A 19,790-nucleotide genomic window follows, 5' to 3' on the forward strand; every position below is an offset into this window, starting at 1 on the left:
CGGGATGACCTGGATCAAATCCGGTCTCAGATACTCAGCACCACACCTAGAAATAACTGGCCATGTAACCTTGAGCAAGTTACTTAACCCCAATTGCTTTAAAAAAAAAAAAAAGAATCATTCACACCAAGTCGTAGGTGCCTGCTGGAGTAGTCTATGCATGCACAGTCCTTTGCAGGCCCTTCCTTCTTGTTCCACACCACCAAGATGGTGTTCAAGCACTATGTGGAGATTGGCCGCATAGCCTATATCTCCTTCGGGTCACACGCCAGCAAGCTGGTGGCCATTGTGGACGTGATCACCAGAACCAGGCTTTGGTTAATGGTCCCTGCAGCAGTATGAGGAGGCAGGTCATGCCACTTAAGTGTATGCAACTCACAGACTTTGTGCTCAAGTTCCCACACAGTGCCCGTCAGAAGTATGACCGGGCCAGGCCATGTGGGAGAAAGAAAAGATCGATAAAAAATGGAAAGCCACGAGATGGGCCAAGAAGATCAAAGCCAGAGAACGGAAAGTGAAGATGACAGATTTTGACGGTTACAAAGTCATGAAGGCCAAGAAAATGAGAAATAGAAATATCAAGCATTAAGTGAAGTATCTCCAGAAGGCATCCACCCAGAAGGGGTCTCCCAAGATGGGAGCCACCCAGAAGGCACTTGCTACAAAGGTCTCCACCAAGAAGATCCCCTCAAAGAAGGCTGAGGGCCAGAAGGGTCAGAAAGCCTCCGGCCAGAAGGTCAGCCAAGAAGGGACCTGCCCAAAAGGCACCCGCCCAGAAGGCAGCTGCTCCAAAGGCCAAAAAATAAGAGGCTGCCCAAAATCAAATAAAGATTTTCCTACCAAAAAAAGAATCATTCACACAAAATCAAAAGAATGAAAAAAATAGAAGAAAACGTAAAATATCTCACTGGAATAACAACTGACCTGGAGAGATAACTTAAGATCCAGGAGAGATAACTTAAGAATTATTGGTCTACCAGAAAGCCATGATGAAAAAAAGAGCCTGGACAGTATCTTTGAAGAAATCATCAAGATAAATTGCCCTGAGATCCTAGAACCAGAGGGCAAAATAGTCAACGAAAGAATCTACCAATCACCTCCTGAAAGACATCGCAAACTGAAAACTCCAAGGAATACTGTAGACAAATTCCAGAATTATCAACTCAAGGAGAAAACACTGCAAGCAGCCAGAAAGAAACAATTCAAATATCATAGAACTAAAGTCAGTATCACACAGGACCTAGCAGTTTCTACATTAAAAGACCAGAGGGATTAGAATATGATATTCCATAAGGCAAAGGAGCTTGGACTACAATCAAGGATCAACTACCTAGTAAAATTGAGCAAAATCTTTCAGGCAAGGAGATGGATATTCAATGAAATAAGGGACTTCCAGATCTTCCTGAAGAAAACACCAGAGCTCAATGGAAAATTTGATCTTCAAATACAAGACTCAAGAGGGGCATGAAATGGCAAACAGGTAGAAAAAAAAAAAACATGTTATTCAATAAGGGCAAACTGTTTATATCCCTACTTGGGAAGATGATACTTGTAAATCTTGAGAATTGTATCTTTATTACAAAAGGGACATGTATAGATATATATAGAGAGAGAGTAGATATAATTTAAATGATGTGATAATTAAAAACCTAATTAAAGGATGCAAAAGGATGGTAATAGGAGAAGAGGAAATGAGGAGGCAGAAAAGGGTACATTATATCACACGAAGAGGCACAAAAACATTAGAGGAGAGGGAAAGAAGGGAGAGAGATGAGCATTGTTTGAACTTAACTCTCATCAGATTTGGCTCAAGGAGGGAATAACATACTCAGTTAAGTACAGAAATCTAATTTGCCCTACAGGCAATAGGAGGGGAAAGAGAAAAGAAAAGAAAGGGAGTGGTTAGAAAGGAGGGAAGAAGTAGTAAGGGAAAGAAAATGGAGGGGGTTGATAGAAGGGAAAGAGGAAGGCAGTGCTCAAAAGCAAAACTCTTTTGAGGAGGGAAAGAAAGAAGGGAGAAATAAAAGCATAAATGGGGAGGGGGACAGGATGGAGAAAAAGATACAGATAGTAATCATGGATGTGAATGTGAATGGGATGAACTCTCCCACAAAAAAGAAGACGACATCATAATCCAACAAGAAACACATTTGAAGCAGGAGGACACACACAGGGTAAAGGAAAAAGGCTGCAGTAGAAGAGACTATGCTTCAAATGAAGGAAAAACAAAAGCAGGGGTAGCCATGCTAATCTCAGACAAAGCAAAAGCAAAAATTGATCTAATCAAAAGAGATAAGGAAGGAAACTATATCCTGCTAAAAGGCACCATAGAAAATGAAACTATATCATTACTGAACATATATATACCAAGTGATATAGTACCCAAATTCTTAGAGAAGTTAAGGAAGTTACAGGAAGAAATAGACAGCAAAACCACACTACTGGGGGACCTCAACCTCCTCCTCTCTAAACTTAAAATCTAACCGCAAAATAAACAAGAAAGAAGATAAACAGGTAAACGGACTTTTAGAAAAGGTAGATATGGTAGACCTCTGGAGAAAACTGAATGGGGATAGAAAGGAATATACCTTTTTCTCAGCAGTACATTGCACATAAACAAAAACTGACCATGTACTAGACTATAAAATCCTCATAATCCAGGGCGGAAAAACAGAAATATTAAATGCATCCTTTTTCAGATCATGATGCAATAAAAATTAGATGTAATAAAGGGTCATGGAAAGATAGACTAAAAATTAATTGGAAATTAAATAATCTAATCCTAGAGAATGAGCAGGTCAAACAACAAATCACAGAAACAATCAATAACTTCATTCAAGAAAATGACAATAATGAGACAATGTATAAAAACTTACGGAATACAACAAACGAGGTTCTTAGGGGAAGTTTTATACCTCTGAATGCTTACATGAATAAAATAGAGGAGATTAATAAATGATTCATGCAACTGAAAAAGGTAAAAAAAAGAACAAATTAAAAATCCACAATTAAATACCAAATTAGAAATACTGAAAACCAAAGTAGAGATTAATAAAATTGAAGTTAAAAAAAACTATTGAACTAATAAATAAAACTAAAAGTTGGTTTTAAAAAAAACTACAATAAAACTGATAAACCTTTGGTTAATTTTATTGAAAAAGAAGAAAATCAAATTAACAGTATCAAAAATGAAAAGGATGAATTCACCACTAATGAAGAGGAAATTAAAACAATAATTAGAAATTATTTGTCCAACTGTATGCCCATAAATTTTACAATCTTAGTGAAATGGATGAATATTTATAAAAATATGAATTGCCAAGATTAACAAAGGAGTTAGTAAAATACTTAAATAATCCCACCTCAAAAAAGAAATTGAACAAGCCATCAATGAACTCCCTAGGAAAAAATCTCACTATATAGACTATTTAGGAAAATTGGTAAATAAGGAGTCCTATCAAATTCTTTTTGCAATACAAATATGATACTGATACCAAAATCAGGAAGAGTCAAAACAGAGAAAGAAAATTACAGACCAATTTCCCGAATGAATATAGATGCAAAAATTTTAAATGGGGAGGCTAGGTGCGCAGTGAATAGAGCACCAGCCCTGGTCAGGAAGACCTGATCTCAGACACTTGACACAATTACTAGCCGTGTGACTTTGGGCAAGTCACTTAACCCTAATTGCCCTCCAAAAAGAAAAAAGCAAAAAAAAATTTTTTTAAATAAAATATCAGTAAAAAGATTATAACAACATATCACAAGAATAATACACTTTGATCAGGCAGGATTTATACCAGGAATGCAGGAAAACTATCAGCATAACTGACCATATCAACCATAAAACTAACAGAAACCCTATGATTATCTCAAAAGATAAAGAAAAAGCTTTTGACAAAATACAACACCCATTCTTATTAAAAACGCCACAGAGCACAGGAATAAAAGAAGCCATCCTTAAATTGGTAAGTAACATCTACCTAAAACCATCAGCAAGCGTTATATGTAATGGGGATAAGCTAGATGCATTGCCAATAACATCGGGGGTGAAACAAGAATGTCCATTATTATGAATGTTATTCAGTTCACAGTCTAAGGGTGCAGACAAATATATGCAAAGCAAGCCATGTAGGGGGGAAATAGGAATTAAAATAGAGGTCGGGAAAAGCTTCCTTTACAGGATAGGATGAGCAGATCTCTACTCTCTGTATGATATGTTTTTATCCAGACCAGTTTACATTACATATGTGTGTGTGTATCACCAAAGAAAAAGAACAATAATAAAACTGCCATTTATGCATAACATTTATTCACCATGTCCCAGGCACTGGGTTTAAGCACTTTATAAATATTTGATTTGATCCTCACAACAATTCTGGGAGGTAAGAAACTTATCTCCTCCCTATGACCCTGTAGGATTTTTGCGGGAGGTTTTGTCTTAGGAGTATCGGAGAGCGGGTAGGCCACAAGGATGCGGATGCCCCTTTGGAAGGAACAGTTCCTAAGCCAGGGAGAGGGATGGGTGATGAGATCTACCCAGACATCAATATAAGCGAACTGATCTGGATGTCCTGGATTCCCTGGGACCACCCGCCACACGGATTGGGTAATTTCCTTGTTGAAACTTCCCTGAGGGGGCCAGCCCACCCCAAACGTGGGCCACCCATTCATATAATAAGAAATGACTTTCCTCTTCTTCAAGGGGACCCCATAATCTGCCCCGTCCTGATAGGCTACTCTAAAATGGCTTACGATGCAACCCAGGGGAGTTTTTGATGTACTGGCTGAACCTCCCATGTTCTAGGACGAAAAGACAGACAAACAGTATAGTCTTATAAACAAATATGTCTTCCCAATGGAAATCAGAAAAGCTCCCTTGAAGGTGCTTGTCTGATAGCCACTCGAATACCTGCTTTGCAGAATAAAAATGGGGAGGCTTTAAGCAAATGAGCTCAAGACAAAACTTTACAAGCATAGGATACATACCGACAAATAGTCCCTAGCTGCTTGTTCGTCTCCCGCAGATTCTGAACAGGAAGCAAATGAGCTCAAGCAACCGTAGGACACATAAACAACATACAAACATTAAGAAGAATACTGACAGTCGAGAGGCTTTGATGTCTCAAGCTTCGCCCGGGGAGGAGATGAAAATGGCTATGTCTAGCCCTCCCCCCTCCAGAACAGAATTTTAACCAGAACAGATTTTTACTCATCCCCAAACTGGAGGTCCTGGATCCATGAAAGGCCGAAGGAGGAGCAAGTCGAAGTCAGGAGGCAGAAGCAATCTTTCCCTCCTCAAGACCGGGGGTCCTGGAACATCATCAGGGGCTAGCCCCACTAGGGATCGAGGGGGAGTAGATGCCTATCTCCCCCTGGCCGAGAGCTCTTCTTCTTTGGGGATCTTTGCAGTGCCAGAGATCTCTCTGGGGCCTCTAATTATATAGAGCATAAAGGAGCGAGACAGAAGATCCCTGAGATTAAAATTGGAACTGGATTTTTATTACCACGGGACTGCCAGGGTCACATACCCAAATCAGACAGTGAGTTGGCATGAACAATATGACGGTTTTTAAAGAGATTACAATAGTCAGGTTACATAAGCAGAAACTACAATCAGTGATTGGTCAGTGTATATTTGAATTTTCCCATGCCCCCAGAAATTTTTCCTAGGCTGACTTATAGGGAACCCAGAATGGGTGGAGATGGGGAACATCCCGTAGGGGGTGGGTGGGCAGGGGATGGGGAAGAATGGAGCAGGGATTTTACCCTAGGCTGAAACTCCCGTCCACCGATCAATTAGGGGAGGGAAGGATGGGTTATACTGAAATTCCTGCTTACAGATCAATTAGGGGAATGGAAGGTGGAGTTGTGCTAAAAATGCCTGCTTACAGATCAATTAGGGAATGGAAGGTGGAATTTTGTTCAACAAGAGTGGAATTTATGTGCTGGCACAACAAAAATAATATAAACAAAATAAAAAAATTGAATATGCAACAGCAAGCCTCATCAAAGAATCAAAGGAGAAAATAATATATTGGAAATGGAAATACACAAAAGTGACAAAAAATCTAGAAGAAGAGAAGCAAAAAACCGTAACATTAAGAAGAAATATGCTCACGATGCAATCCAAAAAATACTGCACTGAATGAAAGGATGTAGAGAGATAACCTAAGAACTATAGGTCTCCCAGAAAAGTACAACAGAACAAAAAACTTAACACCGTAATGAAGGAAATTATAGAAGGGAAATGCTCAGAACTTCTGAACATAGAAAATAAAACTCCAATTGAAAGAATTCACAGATTGCCTCCAGGAAAAAAACCAAGGATGCAAACTCCAAGACACATAGTGGGGAAATTTAACAATTCAGTTCAGAAATAGTAGATTCTATAAGCCATCTAAAAAGATGAGAAAAACCTTCAAAGACAAAGTAAAAGACATTCAAATAATTCTAGACTATTCCATACCCACTAGAAAAAAAGAGGAGGGAATGGCATAATGTGTTCCCTGGAGCAAAGAAGCTCAGGATGCAGCCCAAGATGACCTAGCCTTGCAACTCTGAGCTTAACATTACAAAACAAAAGATGGATATCTAATGATAAAGAAGAATTTTAAACATTTTTAGGGGAAAAAAATCAGAACTAAAAAGATAATTTGCCTCTGAAATACCCCAAACAAAAGAAATGCAGGAAGAATGAATAAATGTAGCAGTAAAAGACAATAACAGCAACAAGAGAGACCAGGAAGAGATTTCTTTCTAAACCTACAGAAGGACACAGGGGTAAAGGGAAAAACCTGGTAGAGGGAAAGGTGAAGAGGTGGAGAGAAATTGACAACACTGCCTGAGGAGGAGGGGAGGGAGGGAGGTTACAACATAAAGAGATACAAAGAAGGTGAAGAACAAAGAAATACATAAGAGTGAGTGATAAAAACAGGGTCAAATCAAGAACTAGCAGTGAGAGGAAGGTGACCTCTGGTCTCAGAAAGAAAAGAATTCCCAGTAGAGTGGATGAGGAGAAATGGGAAAACACTGAAAGGGGTGTAGGAGTTTCTGCTGATGAATGATATCAAACTTAATTCATGCAAAGTGCAAATGAACTTACAAATTCCATTAGACAAGAATGTCTAACTTTAGTGAATACTGTAGTAATGAATAAAGTGATTACATTTATCTAAAAATAAGCATCCCACTTGCACAGGTGTCAATGTGATGATTCAGTTACAGGAACAGAAAAAGAATAGTGGGCTAAGAAGAAAAAAGAAACAATTCCAATGCAGTGAGGGAGGTGTATATGGGAATGGATATATCCACAGGGTAGCCCTAGAATATGTACAGTGCTGCTACAGTCTCAGATTTGAAATTAACTGAAAATGAAGAGATGTCTCCTGTTTTACATGGTGTGAAATAAATCAGAAAGACAGCTGTTACTGTTCAGTTAGTCTCTTGTGTGTGATGATTTCAAAGGCATGCCTGGCAAATGATCATACAGTTATATTTTCAATTAAACTATTTGTATAACTCTAAACAATTTTCAAAAGGTGGCATTCTTCTGGATTGCTGAGGGCATATTACTCTGTAAGATCACATAATACAAAAGTATACCATCGCTAAATGGTGTAGATATCAACCTTTTAGAAAGTGCCTGAGGTTTGTACTGGTTGAATTTTTTTGTCATTTTTTTTTACCTTTTTTGGAGGACAATTGGGGTTAAATGACTTGCCCAAGGTCACGCAGCTAGTTTTGTGTGTGTGTGTGTGTGTGTGTATGTGTTGTGTCTAACGCCAGATTAGAACTCAGGTCCTCCTGACTCCAGGGCCAGGACTCTATTCACTGCACTACCTAGCGCCCCGTAATGGTTGAATTTAATAAAGATCTGACACATTAAAACATTATTACTCAGAATGAAAAAATGAGAAATAATTTCTCACTGAAAACAGAGGGAAAAAAAAAATATTATTTTGATTTGTCCTTAATGAAAATGGGAACAGTAAGTAGCATTTAGATTTCAGTACATTCAGAATTGGCGTAATGTTTGGGACATTTATAGAAAGTGAAAAAGAATTGGGTTTCTGGGGGGCAGAGTCAAGATGGCGGAGTGGAAGCACAACCTTCCAGCAGGCTGGGGCTTCCACCTTCCCCAATCAAAGTGAAAAGGGGACTCTGAACAAACTTTGGAACTGCAGAACCCACAAAATGACACAGAGAAGCTAAACTCCCACTGAGGACAGCCCAGCAGGCTGGCAGGAATTGGCCAGCGCAGCATTATGAAAGACAAGGCCAGGCCCGGCAGGCCTGACCACCCGCTGGCTGGAGGGACTCCAGATCAGCAGCAGCTGTGGCTGTTTCCATAATTATCAACACATAGAAGGGAAGAACAGAGTGATAAGTCAGTGCAGTCTGGACTTTAGAACCCAGTAAGTGGGAGTGCATTGGCTTCCCCCCCCCCCCGGGTGAGAAGCCACTCAGACGCCAGGGACAGCAGCGCCACTTGGCAGCTTCAGCTCCTGGCCTACAGAGTGTACGGAGACCATGCGACCAGTCTGAGGGGTAATTACTCTTGCTTTAACCTGCTTGGATCTGGATTGCAGTCCAGGGTGGGGTCCTGGGGTATGTGTCCAATTTGCTAGAGCGTGTGGAAACCTCAGAGAGGGCACCCATAAAATACCTCTGGCAGCTGAGAAAACCCCAGCGTTTGGGACGAAAGCTCCCCTGTCTGGTGGCAGAGTCCTAGTGTGGCAAAAAGCCCAGGAGTCAAGTGACTGAGGGGCAACATGACCAGGCAAAGGAAACAAAGCAGACAGAAGATTCCAACATTAGACTCCTATTTTGGGGATAAAAAAGAGCAAAGCATGGAACAGGAGGAAGACAGTGAAGTCAGAACTCCTGCACCAAAAGCTTCAAAGGAAAATATGAGCTGATTACAGGACATAGAGGAACTTAAGAAGCAAATAAGAGAAGTGGAGGAAAAATTGGGAAGAGAAATGAGAACAATGCAAGAAAATAACGAAATAAGAGTCAACAGCCTGACTGAGGAAAATCACACCTTAAAAAATAGACTAACTCAAATGGCAAAAGAGGCTCCAAAGGCAATGAGAAGAATGCTTTAAAAAGCCAAATTTATCAGATGGAAAAAGAATCTCAAGAGTTCAATGAGGAGAATCATTGCTTCAGAATTAGATTGGAGCAAATGGAAGCTAATGACTTTATGAGAAATCCAGATTCTGTTAAACAGATCCAAACAAATGAAAGAATAGAAGGCAATGTGAAATATCTCATGGGAAAAACCACTGACCTGGAAAATAGATCCAGGAGAGATCATTTAAAAATTATTGGACTACCTGAAAGCCATGATCAAAGTAAGAACCTAGAAATCATCCTCCAGGAAGTTCTCAAAGAAAACTGTCCTGATATTTTAGAACCAGAGGAGCAAAATAGAGGTTGAAAGAATCCACTGATCACCTCCTGAAAAAGATCCCCAAAAGAAAACTCCTAGGAATATTATAGCCAGGTTCTAGAATTCCCAGATTAAGGAGAGAATATTACAAGCAGCCAGGAAGAAACAATTTCAATATTGTGGAAACACAATCAGGATGAACCAGGATCTGGCAGCTTCTACACTGAGGGATCAAAGGGCTTGGAATATGATATTCTGGAGGTCAAAGGAGCTGGGATTAAAACCAAGAATCACCTACCCAGCAAAACTGAGTGTCATGTTTCAGGGGAAAATATGGACATTCAGTGGAATAGAGGACTTTCAAGCATTCTTACTGAAAAAACCAGAGTTGAATAGAAAATTTGACATTCAGATGCAAGAAGCAAGAGAAGCATGAGAAGGTAAACAGGGAAAAGAAATCATAAGGAACTTATTAAAATAGAACTATTAACATTCCTACATGGAAAAACAATAATTGTAACTGATGAAACTTTTGTCAGTATGAAAATAGTAGAAGGGAATAGAAAAAAAAAAAAATATATATATATATATGAAAATAATGTCTATATATGAGGGTATATGGGCATGTGAATACATATGTGAATGTGTGTGTATATATATATGTTTACAGGTATACATAGATAGAGGGCTCAATTTAACAGGAAGGGATGATACTTAAAATGATATATATGTTTACAGGTATACATAGATAGAGGGCTCAATTTAACAGGAAGGGAAGATACTTAAAATAATATAATAGTTTACAGGAATACATAGATAGAGGGCTCAATTTAACAGGAAGGGATGATACAGGATCAATTTAACAGGAAGGGATGATACTTAAAAGGTGAAATTAAGAGGTGAGAGAGGAATTTAATGAGAGGAGATGGGGAGAGACAGAATGGGGTAAACAATCTCATAAAGAAGAGGCAAAGGAAAATGGTTACAATGGAGGGGAAGAATAGGAAAGCAAAAGGGAATGGGTCAACCTTATTCTCATTGAATTTGGCTTAGGGAGGAATGACATACACACTAAACAGGGTATCTCTCCCTACAGGAGAATAGGGGGGAAGGGGATCAGAGGGGGGAATGACGGAAATGAGGGCAGGCTGGGCGGGGGGGGGGGGGGAGTTGGAAGCATTCACATTTGAAAAGAGACAGGATCAAAGTAGAGAATAGCACAAGTGGGAGGTGGGATAGGAGGGAGGGAAATATACTCAGTCTTTTACAATATATTTACTATGTTAATGTTTTGGGTTAGCTACACATATACAACCTATACTGAACTGCTTATCTTTCCAGTAAGGGTGGGTGACAAGGGAAGAAAGGAATGAATCTGGAATTCAAAGTTTTAAAATCAAATGTTTAAATATATATACTATTATTAATACTATTTTACATGTAATTGGGAAATAAGATATACAGGCACTGGGACATAGAGATCCACCATGCCCTCCTGGAAAAGTTGAAAGGGGTATGGGAGAAAATATGGGAGAGAACATATTGAAAGATGGGATATCCTGTGGGACTGCTATTTTGGGGTGGTAGGTAGGGGAAAAACGGGGGGAAAATTTGTAACTCCGAATCTGGTGGAAATGAATGATGTAAATCAGAAGTTAATAAAGCATTTGAAAAATGGGGGAAAAAAGAATTAATAGGAGAAACAAAATAAAAATTTAAAAAACATAAAATAAAACAGTTCAGCAAAAAACAGATAAAAAAAAAGAATTGGGTTTCAGTGTTAACATTAGTATAGTTAGGCTGTCTGGAAAGTATAAGAATTCCACTGGACATATGAAGATGTTCAGGTACATGGTAGATGCTAGATGGTCAAAAAAATTGCACAAAAGATGCTAAGCTGCATTGATATCTGAAGGAGTTTTCTCACTCAGGAATGGCCTATACTCCTAGGGTCTAGCCCCTAATCCTATTCTAAAATACATATTTTTGAGTCATAACATCATATTTTAACATAAAAATGTTAAATAAGTAATATAAATTTGTAGATGTTATAAACACATGCGATACCTTTTTAAAAATATTCCCAATCTCCAGTTCACAGAAGGAAAACATTCTAGAAATTCCTACAGATAAAAAAAGTCTTCAAATTCACAATAAAGCCTGAGCAGCAAATACAAACCACTGAGATATGAAAGCCCCATCATAAATGCCTGCAAGATGCAATTCCTCAATTGAACGGATTTCCCTCCCTTCCCTACACCCTACATTTTAAGGGGAGATATCTGAGGTTCTCCTGAGACTAATCTCCAGTTGACAGTGATGAAGAACTTCATTACCACTATCTAACACTGGCTATAAGAACTTCTATCTCCAGGATTGATCCCAGGCCATAAGGTGGAATGGAAGAGAGTGGAAGGACAGCAAAAAGAATATCTGATTCAAGTGCAAAGATCAATACTCAAAGCTACATAATTACAAGGGTTCTTAGCATATTTTTATCAATAAATTCCTCTTCTCACCTAAATATGAAGATAATTTTAGTTTAGGTATCTATGATATTATCAATCTGACATCACACTATGAACATTTCAAAAAGAATATAAAATCCATCACTTTGATCTGTTCACATATTAGAAGTCTCAACTATCACAAGAGAAACAGCTCTTGAACCAAAGCTTTACCAGGTTATTAAAACAAATATCTTAAAATTTCTGTTTACATATATAATATACTTGTCAGTGCTTACTATGATTTCCCAATGCTTTTTCTCAATATCTCCAAAGCATTACTTTCTTATTTCCTATGCAGTTATAAATAACATTGATAAACCATCAAAGAAATAAAATCTAAATAGCATCATTATTTAATTTCATTATTTCCTAATAAATTTAATTCAAATAAAAATTTGTCATTCAACATAAGTCTAAAGAGTAAATAACTGTCATTGAAAGACAAATTCCATGTGGTTATCTCTAGAGCTTAAATAAAACTAGCTTACATAAAGCTTAAATTGCTTATTAAATAACCATAATGAAAGAAGTTCTTGTTTTGAACAATATTCATTTTTCTAACATTATGAATAAAAGTAAAGATTATGTTATATTTGTATATCAGAATTAAAACATTAAGTTAGTCACATTAATACTGCTTCCTGGTCATTGTAATTCTGAACTACATGTAATAATAGAGAGATATAATTTTGCTCAATTATTACTTGCTAAAATTTGGGATCTATTTCATTGTTTGATTACTAAGTAAGAAAACATACAAAGGCAAGGCAAGCACAAATGTAATGTAGCCAAATTAAAATATCATCAAGGCTCTAACTCTATTAAAATACCAAATCATTCTCATTGATGTATTCATCAAGGATCACTGATTTCAAGATTATGCCTCATCTATAACTTACTGTCTCAGAAAGTTACTTGGAGACTCATATTGTTTAAATTACTTGCACAGTCATACAGGTAGTTCAGGGGTAGAATATGAATCTAGGTCTTCCAGTCTACAAGAATAATAGTCTACAACACTGTTATTCTCACCAAGTATTTAGTCTTATGTGAGATGTTATATTTCTGGGTGGCTTGGTGGCACAGTGAGTAAAGCGTTGGCCCTGGAGTCAGGAGGACCCAAGTTCGGTTACGGCCTCAGAGACTTAACATCCACACAAGAAAAAACTAGCCGTGTAACCTTGGGCAAGTTACTTAACACCAACTGCCCTCCAAAAGGCAAAAAAAAAAAAAAGTTATATTTCTAAATGCTGACAAAAAACAAGACACTGCTCTCTCCCCCCCTCTTCATTCCTAAGAAACATGGTAGCTACTTGCAGATCCTATACTTCATTGTATGCCGCATTGGGGGGTGGGGGGAAGGAAGGGAGAGAAAATTTGAAACTCAAGGAATTCTGGAACTGAATCTTGTAAACTAAAAGTAAACAAACGAATTAATAAAGACCAAAAAAATAAAATAGTCAATGAAGCACTCATTTGTTATTACATTTATTAATATTAATAGATAATATATATGTGTGTGTATATATATATATATATATATATATATATATATAAATATATTAAGCACCTAGTATGTGTCAGGCACTAGCAATCTGAAGAAAGAAAAACAGTCCCTGCCCTCAGGGAGATCACAATTTAATGAAAGACACAACAAGCAAATATATACAAAATAAACTATATATAGTATAAATAAGAAAATATTAACAAAGGGAAGGCACTAGAAATAAGAAGGGTCAGGAAAGGCATCCTATAGGTAGCATTTTTTTAATTAATTTGTTTACTTTTAGTTTACAGGATTCAATTCCACAATTCCTTGAGTTTCACATTTTGTCTCCCTCCCTCCCCTCCCCCCCATCTGGCCCTGGAGATGTTTTCCTAGGGAGTTGACTGATAGCTTGTTCAATTTTTTTTTCTGAGATGGGGTTATTTAAGTAATTTACTTCCTCTTCAGTTAATCTGAGCAACTTGTATTTTTGTAAATATTCATCCATTTCCCTAAGACTGTCAAATTTATGTACATACAATTGGGAAAAATAATTCCTAATTATTGTTTTGATTTCCTCTTCATTGGAGGTAGATTCACCCTTTTCATTTTTGATACTCATAATTTGGTTTTCTTCTTTCTTTTTTTTATCATATTGACTAAGGGTCTATCAATTTTGTTGGTTTTTTCATAAAACCACCTCTTAAGTTTTATTAATTCAATAGTTTTCTTAATTTCAATTTTATTAATCTCTCCTTTGGTTTTCAATATTTCTAATTTAGTATTTAATTGGGGATTTTGAATTTGTTCTTTTTCTAGATTTTTCAATTGCATGCCCAATTCATTGACCTCCCTTTTCTCTAATTTAATCATGTATGCACTCAGGGATATAAAACTTCCCCTAAGAACTGCCTTTAATGTATCCCACAAATTTTGGTATGTTGTCTCATTATTATCATTTTCTTGAATGAAATTACTAATTGTTTCTATAATTCCTTCTTTGACCCACTCGTTCTGTAGGATTAAATTGTTTTATTTCCAATTAGTTTTTAGTCTTTCCATGCCCCTTTATTGCGTATAATTTTTATTGCATCATGATCTGAGAAGGATGCATTTAATATTTCTGCCTTACTGCATAGAATTGTGAGGTTTTTATGCCCTAAAACATGGTCAATTTTTGAGTATGTGCCATGAACTGCTGAGAAGAAAGTATATTCCTTTTTATCCCCATTCAGTTTTCTCCAGAGATCTATCATACCTACCCTCTCTAAAATTCTGTTCAACCTCCTTAACTTCCTTCTTGTTTATTTTAAGGTTGTATTTATCAAGTTCAGAGAGGGGTAGATTAAGGTCTCCCACTAGTACAGTTTTGCTATCTATTTCTTCCTCTAATTCCTTTACCTTCTCCTCTAGGAATTTGGATGCTATACCACTTGGTGCATACATGTTAAGTAGTGATATTGCTTCATTCTCTATGGTGCCTTTTAACAGGATATAATTTCCTTCCTTATCTCTTTTAATTAGGTCAATTTTTGCTTTTGCTTTACCTGAGATAAGGATTGCTACCCCTGCTTTTTTTGCTTGAGCTGAAGCATGATATATTTTACTCCAGCCTTTTACCTTTACCCTGTGTGTATCCCTGTTTCAGATGTGTTTCTTGTAAACAGCATATTGTAAGATTAAGATTTCTAATCCATTCTGCTATCTGTCTCCATTTTATGGGAGAATTCATTCCATTCACATTTACAGTTAGGATTGTTATCTGTTTCTTTCCCTCCATCCTATTCCCTCCCCTGTTAATGCTCATATATTTCCCCCTTCTCCCTTCCCCCCCTTAATAGTTTTCCTTTCAACCACTGCCTCCCTCAGTATTCCCTTATCAACCCTCCTCCCTTTTCCTCCCCTTTCCCCTTACTTCTTCCCTCCCTACTAACCAACCCCACCCCTTTCGGAGCCCTTTCCCCCTCCTATAGGATATTTTTATACTTAATGAAGTATGTTATTTCTTCTTCGCACCAAGAGTGACAGGAACAAATCTTATGCAAAGCTCCCCTCCCTCCCCTCTTTCCCTCTAAAATGATACTTTTTTGCATTTTTTTCTCCATAGAGTCCTATGCTTAACTGGTTGTTATTCCCTCCTTGCACCAGAACCAATGAGGGAAAAGCTCATATGATTCTCATCTACCTCCTTTCTTTTCCTTTGCTATACTGTTTTTATGCCTCTTTGTGTAGCATAATTTACCCTTTTCCACTTCATTCATTCCTCTTCTTTTATTGCAGACCCTTTGTGGCCTTTAATAAGATTTTTTTATCGTCATTTTGTATATTTTATACTCATACCCTCTACTTGTCTATAACCAGTTTGCTCTTATCAAATAGCAGGGTGTGTGTGTGTGTGTGTTTTCTTTGTTTACCTTTCTACGTTACTGTTGCATCTCCTAATTGGAGGGTGAATTTTCCATTGAGTTCTGGCTTTTTCATCAGGAAGGTCTGGAACTCTGTTATATCATTGAATGACCATCTCTTTGCCTGGAAGAATATGCTCAGTCTCTCTGGGTATGTGATCCTTGGTTGTAACCTGAGCTCTTTTGCCTTCCAGAAAATTGTATTCCACTTCCTCCAATCTTTCAGTGTAGAGGCTGCCAAATCCTGTGCTCGATATTTGATTTGTTTCTTTCTGGCTGGTTGAAGTATTTTCTCTTTTATCTGGTAGTTCTTGAGTTTGGCCACAGCATTTTGAGGAGTTTTCAGTTTGGGATCTCTTTCAGCAGGTGTCCAGTGGATTCTCTCGATTTTTATTTTACCCTCAGGTTCTAGTACCTCAGGGCAGTTTTCCTTAACAAGCTCTTGGAGAATGTTGTCCAGGCTCATTTTTTCATCATGATTTTCTGGTAGGCCTCTGATTCTCAGTTTATCTTTCCTGGATCTGTTTTCCATGTCAATTATTTTTCCATTGAGATATTTTACCTCTTTTTCTAATTTTTCATTTTTTCTGCTTTGTTTGATTAATTCTTTTTTTTTTTCATTTTTTTTAAAGCAACTGGGGTTAAGTAACTTGCTCAAGGTTACACGGCCAGGTGTTTCTGGGTGGGTGCTAAGTGTCTGAACCCGGATTCGATCCCCAAATCATCCTGACACTGGGGCCAGTGCTCTCACTCGCTGTGCTACCTGGCCACCCCCGTTTGACTAATTCTTGGTTCCTCATAAAGTTATTTGTTTCCATTTGGTTGATTCTAGTTTTTAGCAAATCATTTTCCTTGGTTAATTTTTGGAGCTCCTTTTCCATATCACACACTTTTCTTTTTAGAGAGAGGTTTTCTTCATTATAATGTTTTTCTAATTCTGCAATTTTGGTTTTGAGAGAATTATTCATTTTGTCTTCTATCTCTCTCATTTGGTTTTCAAAGTTCCTTTTGAGTTCGTCTAGGAGAGCTTTCTGTGCTTGTTGTTCCCTGTTGATGTTTCAGCTGTGGGTGTGGAGTCCATATTGTCTCCCTCTGAGTTTGGTTGCTCCCTCTGAGGATAGGAGGACTCCAGAGTCTTTGTAGTCTGCTTTCTACCCACTCTGAGGCAGGGCCCTAGCCATGCCCTTCCTCTAGGGATCCCAAGCCTTTACTGTAGAGGGTTTTGCCCTGGGGCGACAGTTACTATGGTTTTTTTTTTTTTTTGGGGGGGGGGGGTTCGAGCAGGCGAGATTCACTCTGTCATCCTGGTCTTTAGAGGTCCTTATAGGGGCTTTTTTTTTTTTAATTTCTGGCTATGAAGTGGTAGCCCCAGGAGTATTTGCTGTCCATGACAGGGGCCCCTGCATTTGGTTCTTACCTTGCTCTTTCCAGTCCCAGCCCTTTGGTGATAGGCCTGGTAGTGGCCCTTTGTGGTTGGTGGGACTTGCCATCTGAGTTGATCAGGTCTCTTCCAGGCCTGCCTCTCCCTATAGGTAGCATTTTCAGCTGGGACTAGAAGGAAGCCAGGAGAAGGAGATAAGGAAGGAAAACATTCCAGGTATGAGGGGATGACCAGAGAAAATGTCCAGAGTTGATGTTCATGGAACAAGGTGAAGGAAAAGGAAATTGAGTGGAGGGGCAGCCCTCTTGCTGAGCCACCAGGAAAAAGAGTCAAAGATAAGAAACAGAGAGCAACCCCATGCAGTACAACAGAGGAAGAATCCAGACTAAAGAAAGGATAAGCCAAACAGGAAGGGCTCCTGACTAATCTAATCAAGATTAGATTATTAATCAAGAAAGATGGTGGGAAGTCTAGACCTACCACAAAGTCCTAGTTCAGGACTGAGGTTGGAAATACAAATAAAAAAGTATAAAACTGATTACTATAAAGAAGTACTATAGGTTAAGAGAAGCCCAAGAAGCAAATGAAGAAAAGGAGAGTTATCCTAAGGTACCACCTCACAACTATCAGATTGGCTAACCTGACAAAAAAGGAAAATTGGGAGTGGATGTGGGAAAACTGGGACACTGATGTTCTGTTGGTGAATGTGGACTGATTCAACCATTCTGAAGAGGAATTTGGAACTATCTCTCAAAGGACTATAAAACTGTGCATACTCTAATCCAGCAACATGACTGCTAGGTCTATATTCCAAAGAGTTTTTTTTTAAAGGGAAAAGGATTTATCTGTACAAAAATATTTATAGAAGCTCTTTTTGTGGTGGCTAAGACTTGGAAATTGAGGGGATGTTAATCAATTAGGGAATGGTTGAACAAATTGTGGTATGTAATTGTGATGGAATATTATTTTGCTATAAGAAATGATGAGCAGGATGATTTCAGAAAGCCTGGACTTACATGAACTGAGAGAAAATGAAGTGAGCAGAACTAGGAGAACATTGTACACAGTAACAGTAATATTGTACAATGGAGAACTATGAATGACTTTGCTAGTCTTACCAATACAATGATCCAAGACAATCCTAAAGGACTCATGATGAAGCATGCTATCTGCCTCCAGAGAAATAACTGATAGTCTGATTAAAGACTGAAGTATACTATTTTCCACTTTCTTTCCTTCATTCTTTATTTTTGTTCAAGTCTTCTTGCACAAAATGACTTATATGGAAATGTTTTACATGGTTGCACATGTATAATCTATATTGCATTGTTTATCATTTCAGGGAGGGGAAGAGGAGGGAAAAATAGAATTTAGAATTCAAAACTTAAAAAAAGCAAAAGTTTTAAAAACTGTTTTAACTTAATAGGGGGAATAAAAATTTTCATATATGTGTATATATGTATACATATACACATACATACCAACACAAATATATACACATACACACACACACACACACACAAAGGAAATATTATCCCATAACTACAAGCAAAACTTCATCAAACAGGTTATTTTGATTACAAAAATTCTAAGTGGTTATGAGAAATGAAGAATTCTTCATTAAATAAAATCAAAGAGAACAAACAGCTTAGAAGAGAAGGTGGAAAACCTTAAATGCATTCCGAAAAAAATAATTCAATGACTCCATAAGACAAGAAATGCTAGAAATCAGAGGACTGAAAAATTAGAAGAAAATTTAAGGTTTCCACTATGAAAAACAACCAACCTGGGGGAAAAAACATCAAAAAGAGAGAGTTTAAAAATCAATATTAGAGGGGATAAAAGCAGATCATTAATAGAAGACTCCAGAGGAAAAGACCAAAGCTAGGTAAAATCTTTGAATAGCGAACACAGTGAAAAAAATAGAAATCTTGGAAAGTAAATACATTTGACCAACTGGTAAGGGTTCAATGATGAAGAAGTGTGTATAGTCTAATCAGGGGAGAAGAGACAACAGCTCCTTCAGAATTCTGTTGTTTTTGAGGGAAACAGAGAGAATAAAGACAGATAAACAGCTTCTGGAGTATGGTTTTCTTTCTTTCTTTTTTTTTTTTTGCTTTTTTTTGGAGGGGGGAAGTCAGGGCAATTGGGGTTAAGTGACTTGCCCAAGGTCACATAGCTAGTAAGTGTTAAGTGTCTGAGGCTGAATTTGAACTCAGGTCCTCCTGACTCCAGGGCCAGTGTTCTACTCACTGCGCCACCTAGCCACCCCCTGGAGTATAATTTTCTTCCATGTGGTTGGTTTTAAAAAAGTAAAGAAAATGGAGTGAAAAAATATACTATGGAAGAAATGAGGAAGAAAGGGAAGTAACAACTAATTTCTAATGTTCTGAGCAAGTATGAGAGTATAAAAATATGGAAAAGGGGTAAATGGAACAGGTTTTGTTTTGTTTTTTTTTTAAAGCAATTGAGGTTACATAACTTGCTCAAGGTTACATGGCCAGTTGTTTTTGTGTGGGTGCTGAGTATCTGAGGCCGGAACCGATCCCAAGTCTCCCAATGCTGGGGCCAGCACTCTTTACTCACTGTGCCACCTGGCTGCCCCTAAGTA

General features: G+C 37.8%; 1 protein-coding gene and 1 pseudogene across 3 annotated transcripts in view; one reads left to right on the forward strand and one right to left on the reverse strand.

The window, feature by feature from the left end:
* The window catches only part of MNAT1 (MNAT1 component of CDK activating kinase), a 275,447-nt gene that overhangs the window by 205,153 nt on the left and 50,504 nt on the right, over nt 1–19,790 (reverse strand). The gene's annotated exons all lie outside the window — the stretch shown is intronic.
* On the forward strand, nt 208–806 carry LOC138164032 (large ribosomal subunit protein eL14-like; annotated as a pseudogene).

This window comes from Petaurus breviceps, unplaced genomic scaffold (assembly GCF_028583685.1).
Source record: "Petaurus breviceps papuanus isolate PSGF00001 unplaced genomic scaffold, PetGlider_PUasm1.0 189, whole genome shotgun sequence".
Taxonomy (NCBI): Eukaryota; Metazoa; Chordata; class Mammalia; order Diprotodontia; family Petauridae; genus Petaurus; species Petaurus breviceps.